The sequence below is a fragment of the Condylura cristata genome, unplaced genomic scaffold (genome assembly GCF_000260355.1).
Source record: "Condylura cristata isolate star-nosed mole 26May11 unplaced genomic scaffold, ConCri1.0 scaffold00012, whole genome shotgun sequence".
In the NCBI taxonomy this organism is placed as follows: domain Eukaryota; kingdom Metazoa; phylum Chordata; class Mammalia; order Eulipotyphla; family Talpidae; genus Condylura; species Condylura cristata.
The window spans coordinates 42,172,407-42,181,014 of record NW_004567113.1 but is presented as its reverse complement, the minus strand read 5'-3'; positions in this window follow the sequence as shown (position 1 = coordinate 42,181,014).

Here is an 8,608-nt window from a genome sequence, read left to right as displayed (position 1 = left end):
ATATATATATATATTAAAGATTCACTTATTTACACTTACAGAACTGGAGTACAGGCCAGAGGTGCAGGGGTGGTGATAGGATTCATCAGAGACAGAGACGGGAGCAGAACAGACAGACGGATGAGGTACACTGCTGAGGGGAACAGCGGGTGGTCAGTAGAGGTCTGTCCTGCCATATGAGTCAGCTCACTGGCTGGGGATTGCACTCGTGCTTCAGAGAGCTTCATAATGTGGTGCTTTAGTCCATTGCACACACCACCAGGGAGAGCCCACATTTTAAATTCTTTTATAAAATGTAGTTGTTCCACCACAGTTTATTGAAATAGCCATGCATTACAGTAACAAGTATAGTGTTTTATATAGTACATTTTAAAATAAAACAAGATTAATCTAGCTAAGGACTCAAATATTAAAAATATTAATTTCATAGCTTTCAGAGTTGAAGTGATTAGAAGTATGTAGACCTGTGTTCAGCATAGATTAGGTAGAAAATTATTCCATATTCCACAATATTTTTGTGAATAAGCCTTTTGCCAATATTGAACAGCAATTTTCAAGTTCACCATTTTCCTTGAATGGTAGGTAAGAAAAAGCAAAACCTAGTGTCTCATAAAGGAAACCTGAGTATAAAATGAAGAACAAAAATCAGGAACCAAATGAGAAATCATATGTAAGAAACACCAAAATTACAAAGAGATAAGAGAAGCCCAAGGAAATGGAATGAGTAAAATTCTTCCGGGGGAAAAAAAAAAAAAAAAGGACAGTTGAATGGGAAGAGAAACATTTCAAAGAGAGTGGGGTATTTCTTTCTGAACTGCTTCTATTTTCTGAGTCAAGTATGAGGCCATTTAATCCTAGGGTGAGGATCTGAAAGGCAAATATGATTGGAATAGATTAGGTGGCACAAGAAGAAAATGTCAAGTGGCATTTTGCAATTTTTCATATTGTCTATGAATCAATCTAACCAGAAATAAATGCAGGCTATGACACAGCAGGTAGTGTTGTGTTATATCTTTCTTTCTCTTTTGTAGCTATCAATTTCCTTCCACTTTTATGTTTTATGACTCTTTCTGTGTTTCCTCGGTTTTGGAACTTTGAAATTCTTAAGCTTTAACATTTCCTTATCAAAGGCATCTCAAGAAGGATGTTTTTGTTTCTTTAGTTTGGAGAAGAGCAGGTATGTGCCTGCTATATACTTTTTCTTTATGTGAAAGTAATAATTACCTTCAGTATTTTATATTTAGTAGTTTGGTAACTTTAAGCATTTTTAAAATTAGGAACATCTACCTAGTAGATTTATATTCACTACTCTTCAAAATAATACCTGTGAAAGAAGACAGTCAAGAAAATTAAGTTTACTTATACATTTTAATGTGCATTCTTCCCGGATTCAATTATTTCCTCTCCATTTCATTAACTTAGATAAATGAAAGAAAATTAACTTCCTACAATCGGTTTTCAAAGACCTTTCCTATTTTCTAATGTTTATGTTTTTCTGCTTTCTTCATTGTATGCCAGATTTACTTCCTTAAACATGGGGAATATGGTTTTTAGAATGAACATGTGCAAAATTATGAGCACTATACAGACTGCCTATTGATGAGACTAGAAATTGTATACATAAAATTTTTCATATTATGGAACTAATGCATGTAAAGTTAGGTTGTAGTTAGAATTTTATGGCTGATGTCTATTCTAGGACACAGTATATTACAGTGATGATTGTGGATAGGTTTTGGGAGAATGATTTGAAGAGTCCCAGAATAACTGCTAACCATTTTTTTGCCTTCACCAATCACTCAATCCCTGTCCTTCTGAAACAGTAGAGGAAACAGTCCTTTACTGTACCCACTGGAAAACAATTAGATATAAACAGAACAAGAATTTGTCTGACATCAGTGTCTGTACTCTAGAGCACTAAGCAAGTGTAAAGTTTACAGCTTATAAAATTTCTAAAAGTTTCTATCATTTCATAATATGACTATTAATTTTGCCCTAGTAAATATCTTAATATTTATGTCATTCTTAATATACTAATACCTAACCTACTATTTAAGGACAGTTTACTAGGTAACAAACCCAGTGCTAAATGTTTTGTATACTGGCATCTCATTTTAATATTAAACAATCTCATGTGTTGGTATTTGATTTCACAAAAGAGACAAGTTTCAAAGAGGTTTAAATGACAGCTATTCTACTTGAGAGCCTGGATTTACTGTCAGTCCTATTTGATGCTAATACATGTTTGGACATCATCTTATAAATGATCAAAGAATGGTACACTTTGGACTGGTTAATAATCAAATTTGCAGTAGAATGAGACAACTGGAGTTAAGTCTTTAAGTCCCTTTCCTTTTTAAAAAGGCTGTAAGAAAGTTCTCTTACATAAGTGTGTCTTCATTGACAACTGGAAATAAAAGTTGAGTCCAAATCACAGAATTATTAGGTTCATACATGTTTACATGTAAAGCAGTTGATGCAATACCTATCACACAGACATTGTTTTGTATTCTTTAATCTTCTTAATCTTATTTCCCTCATTTAGAAATTAGCAACAAAAATAGTACAGAAGAATGCTGCAAAGGTTATAAGAGATCATTAAAGAAATGTACTGGTGTTGGGGATAAAATATGTTCTGAATTCTGAACATACTGCACAAACATGTTTTATGGTCCATTCCCCTCCACCCCCCCCCACACACACTGACCCAGGACCAAAGAAATCCAACACACCAAGGACTACACATCCCATAATGCCATCGTCATTGAAGGGAGAACTGATGGGAACTGAGGGTGGAGTTAAAAATCCAGGTTTAGTATATAACCAGAGACATGTGGGCCTGGGAGTACTTGTTTATGGCTGTGTTTCACCATGTTATTGGATGCTCCAGTGCAGTGTAACTGGTAGGTAACACCCACCAATTTGTATCATTCTTTCTACCTGAGTTATTCACTTCTTCATTTTCCTTTTTGTAAATAAACCCTTCATTAACAATTATGTGTGTGTGTGTGTATCATTATACATTCCTCTTAAGTACACAAGTGACATGGACCACACTCAGGCCAACTATTTCACATTGGGGTTGTCCTGTAACACGGGGAGTCCAGAAAGATAGCAGTGTGAAAATACTGGATTTGCCTTTTCCACAGATTCAACAACCAAATCACTGCTATCAAAAGAAGAACCCCTTAAAAATAAGTAAAGGATTGTAGCATACCTCAAAAGAAAAGCACAACAAACTGCAATTAAACTTGTTTAGAACAAGGGCCCTCCCTGGTGGCACAACAGGTTAAAGTGCAGCACTGCAGACTAGCTGCATCCCTTTCAATGAGAGTTCGATCCCTGGTCCCAGAGGTTACCCACATGGTATGGCAGACCTCTTCTGACCTGCCTGCTGCCCCCCATCAATCTGCCTGTCCTGCCCCCCATTCTGTCTCTGGTGAATTCTCTCACCACTCTTGCACCTCTGATCTGCATCCTAGTTCTGTACACATACATAAATAAATCTTAAAAATAAAATACTTGTTTAAAGTAATTAAAACCCTTTGTGTGGTACTCTGCTGATCACTTAAGGTCACATCAGGGACATTATAATCTGAGCACTATACTGCATAGAGAGGGTGCAGAGTGGCAAATGGGACAGAGAATGCACCACTGGAAAACTGTAAAGTAGTGATCCTTGGGTTGAACCTGTGATAGTACAACTAGAACACTTAGCATCCAAAACTGGCAGGAAGTCAGATAGGATGCCATGTGTCTCCTCACTGAAAAAGTATTATCTGCATCCTATGGCTGCAAATATATGAAACACCTGCCTTATCAACATCCATAGCCAAAATCATCACAACTAAGTGTCCTCACTTACCCATAGTTTGAAGCACCTGGATCTTAGCAACAGGTGCCAAGCACCTTGGCCTAGCACCCATATTTGAAAAGTGAAGAGAATAATTCTCAGGATATAGCCCTATCTGAATTAAATTATAATCCACACCCAAATACATACACACACATTACCCAATATACACATAATACATACATATATATACACATATATACACATATTTACATAATATATACATAATATATTATGTATATATAGTGTATAGATATACATAATATATATACACATAATGTATATATACTATATGTGTGTATATATATATTATGTATATACATATGCTATGTAGTGTATGTATATACACTATATATATATATAGTGTATGTATATACACACACATGCAGATACACACACTATGCATTATACATATAATACTATATTTTTACTGTGCTTGCTCAACCACAGTAAAAATGACACAGGAACTGATTGACTTGTATTAGACAAAATATCCAACTTAAAAGGTAACAGAGATAGATATTGCATTATGATTTAGTGCCTATGACTTATAAATATATATGCACCAAGTGATGGAGACCCAACACATCAGGAGCTTATTAGTAAAATTAACAGGAATTTGATACTACTCAGGAATATTAATAATCCACTTACAATTATAAAAAGTAATTAAGGAAAATAATAGTTTTAACTAAGAGACCAAACAGGCTTAACATACATTTATAGAACATTGTACCCCAAAACTACTGCATCTTCATTTTTTTAGAGTCCACATATAAAACAACATATACTAAAACTCTTTGTAAGACAGTCTGGTTTTGGAAGAGCAGATCTGCTTAGGTTAACATTTTATATATGTTAATCTAAGGTTGAAATTGCATTAGAAAAGTTCAGCAAGTCAATGGTAAGGTGTTTACACTTTTCCATCAGCAGCCAAGTAAAATGGAATCCATTTATGAGTCATCAATTTGTAACAGTTTGACTCTCAAGTACACAGGAAACAATTACTGACGAGTAGCAGGAAATAGGAATAGGCAGCAAGTAGAATTAAGTTATCTTATTAAAACTGAACAGAAACTTCAAAGACATGTTATGTGTCATTAAATAATATGAAGAAAAAGGTTGACATTTTTGTAGTCTCCCATTGATATCAACCAAAATTTACTTTTTATATTTGAAAATGAAAGTCGAATACATCTTGCCCTTGGTTAGGCAAGTGTGTATAATACAAATGTACATAAAACACCTATACCTATAAACATTTTTCTCTTTAATATTTATATCACGATTCTATACTTAAGGCTTTATTTCAGCAATCATTTGAATCTCTGCCATTTCCAGGTATTACTCGAGGCAGCTGACATACCTAAATGCAAGAAAAGGAGAGGATATCCAGTACTCGAGCAGGGCAGGGAAAACTCCTTCATAGTATACATCGGTCATAATAAATATTACAAGACAATTAATAATCTAATTTTCTAGAATCGCACAAGCCTGATTTCTTACTGTAAACCAAAAAACATAGATACCCTATTTGAATGACCAACTTCCAGGAAAAGTTAGCATCACATTTTCTCCATTAGCTGCAAGATGCAGACTCTCTGCTCTTTCAAGAACTCTTTAAAGTTCTAATATTTTATGCATTGAAATAAGACAACTGCTGCCATGTATCTGTGTTCAGCAAGTGTAAACATGTTACCAGCATGTGATATGTACAGAAACATAAGAATCATAATGCCCTGGCCACGTGGTTCTACTGTATCACACACCCTTGTTCTTTTTTAAAAAAAACATTTATTTATAAATACACAACTGGGGTACAGTCGAGAGGTTCAGAGTTGGCGAAAAGATTCACCAGACACAGAATGAGAAACAGAACAGGGAGAAGGATGAAGCACACTGCTGTGGGGAGCAGCGGGTGGGTCAAGAGGGACCTGCCACACCATGTGGATCACCTCCAGAGACAAGAATCAGACTCACACTGAAGGGGCTGCAGCTGGCTTGCAATGTTGTGCTTTAATCCCTTTTGCCACAAGGGAGGCCACCCGCTTTCTTTACTTAATTATATCCTATTCTGATCCAATTCCGATCCAACTCTGAATTCCTCATGGACAGAAACCAGACTAAGTGCCCACACCCAACTCTGAGCTGTAAGATATGAGGTAATTTCTAATGGGAATAAATCCATGCCAACTATTCAGTTTTAAGACATTTGAGTCTTTGCTGTTTTCCTGTATGGGTTTCTCCCATTTGTTAACATCTTAACACTTTTGTAAATTTATTTGCCTGTTGATATTTTGGGTCCATCTGTTCCCCTCCCCCCATCTGTTCTCTTTCTGGGGTCTTCCTTACATACTGAACAATCATCTTTGTTTTACCTGATAAACTGCCTTCCAGAACAGACCCCAACCTCTTCCATTTTATCTGACAATATAAAGCTTGCCTTTGTAACATATTATAAGTTTGCCTTTGATAGTATTTTTTTTAACTCAATGAAAAAGACCCTGGAGATTATATTTATGTGTAATTATACAATAAAAAAGATGAAAAACACAATTTTAATATCTAGAGTAAATTCATATTAAAATTCAAATTTTAATATCTAGAGTAAAAATCATTTTATATAAACTAAAAACTTTCACAGGAAGCAGTCTGACAGGTAAATACACAGACCCTCCTCAGACTTGCCCAGTGACATGTAGAACTCTCACTGAAGCTTAGACCAAATGAACTGATAGATAAAAATTTCTAGGACACACATATCCAACATGTTTTTACTCAACATATTTTTGGCTGCTCCAGTTCACCAGGCTACATGCGTTAACAGGCTTAAACACCATTAAACAGTGATAGAGATATGCATTCAGCTTGAAACATGAGCATAGCTAGTGGTATTTCCCGCTGAGAATCTATCAGTTCCATAACTCCACTGAAGTTACAGTCCATGTAGAACGGACTTCTCAGTAATTACTCTTTCCTTCAGATCAAAAGGAAAATAATATTGTATTTATAACCAACTCTATTAGGTATTCAATGATTATTTGTTGATTCATGCATTGATTTTACCTTCAGGAAGTTGTCATTTGAAGGGATTTGCTCATGGGAGAAAGTCTAGTTGGATTGATTATATAAGCAACATAACTTCATAAAAAGCTGGTATGTGTTATTTGTTGGCCTTTGCAAATATAAATGAGAAGTGAGAGGGCAAAGGGGAGGAAGATGGGAAAACAGTGAGAGAGGAAAAAAGATTGATAATAAATTTCAGCTTGGTTTAATAATAATCTGTATCCTTGCCCAAAACTGTTTTTTTTCTGAAAGTAAACCACTATTTTATTTTTAATAATCTATTGATATGAAAAAAAATGAGCTAATTTTGTTAGAGAAATAAATCATATTGATGATAGTGGCCCATCTAACTATTACATAAAATTGAGAAACAGATTCAAACACTAAGGTAACTGTGCTGAGGCCAATTTGGTTCCTATATAACCCTGGAAAAATCTTGCTATATTTGAAATATAAAACAATGATAAGTGACTTAGCCTGGTCCTGACATAATTTAGTAACCTAATAAGATTTTTAAAATAAAAATTGGCCTAAAGAACTTTATGGGGTCATTTTACAAACATGACCATGAATCCCAGTGGTCTTATTAACCTCATTTGGAACTCAGTCTGTTTCTTAAATTATAGAAATATGAAACTATTTTAAAATAGAGGCCAAATCAGTTGAATGCATAGTTTGTCATTGCCTTAGCCCTGGGATTAGTCCCCCCCAACCCCCTCTTTCATGTAGTTATTTGCATATGAAAAGATTATTTTAATTTTTGATAGATAACATTCCTAAATGTTTTAATCAATGAAGATTACCAGCAATGTGTTTAGCATGATGCATTGAAGCTCTAGGCAACATGGAGCTTGAGAATATAGAACGGTGGGCTAGGCTAAGAGCTATTTCAAATTCATTATTTTTCTGCCAAGTTCTTGGATAAGTTTTCAGAGCTACTGATGCAACAAGCAAAAGGTGAGGGAGATAAATGAAAAGGAGTGATTAGGAACAAAGAACTGGGAAAAGGGAAAGATAGGAGGTAGAAAATAAAGGCAGATAATATGCAAAATGAGAGAAGGTGGCTTAAAATTAGAAACTTTCAATAATAAAATAAATTAGACACCGGGTTATAATTTATAAAATTTAGGTACTATAGTTAATAATGCTTTTATGAGCCCTCTCTAATGGCACAGCAAGTTAAAGCACAGCACTATGAAGCCATCACAGCCACTGCAGCGTGAGATGGGTCCCCGGCCAGGGAGGTGACACACATGGTGTGGCTGACCTCTCCTGACACCCCACTATTCCCCTCAGCAGTGTTTTCCAGTAGATCTGTCTGTTCTGCTCCTCACTCTATCTGGTGAGTCGTCTCAGCCTTCGCACCTCTGGCCTGTACCCCAGTTCTGTATACATAAATAAATATAACTTTTTTAAATACAACTTTTTAAAAAATCTTCTACAAATACTTTGCTAAGTTTTGGTAGACAAGTTGAAAAATACTCTTATCTTTCACAAACATCTATCTGCATGCATACTTATGCATGTTATGCATAAGGGATATGTTATTATCCCTTCTAGAATGAAAACATATTCATTACACATATAGTTAGGTTAAAATACACCATAGAATGATTCTATTATATATATATTTGTTTCTCTCCTTTATCTGCCTTCTCCAGTTTTAACTGAACATTAGTTATTGCATTG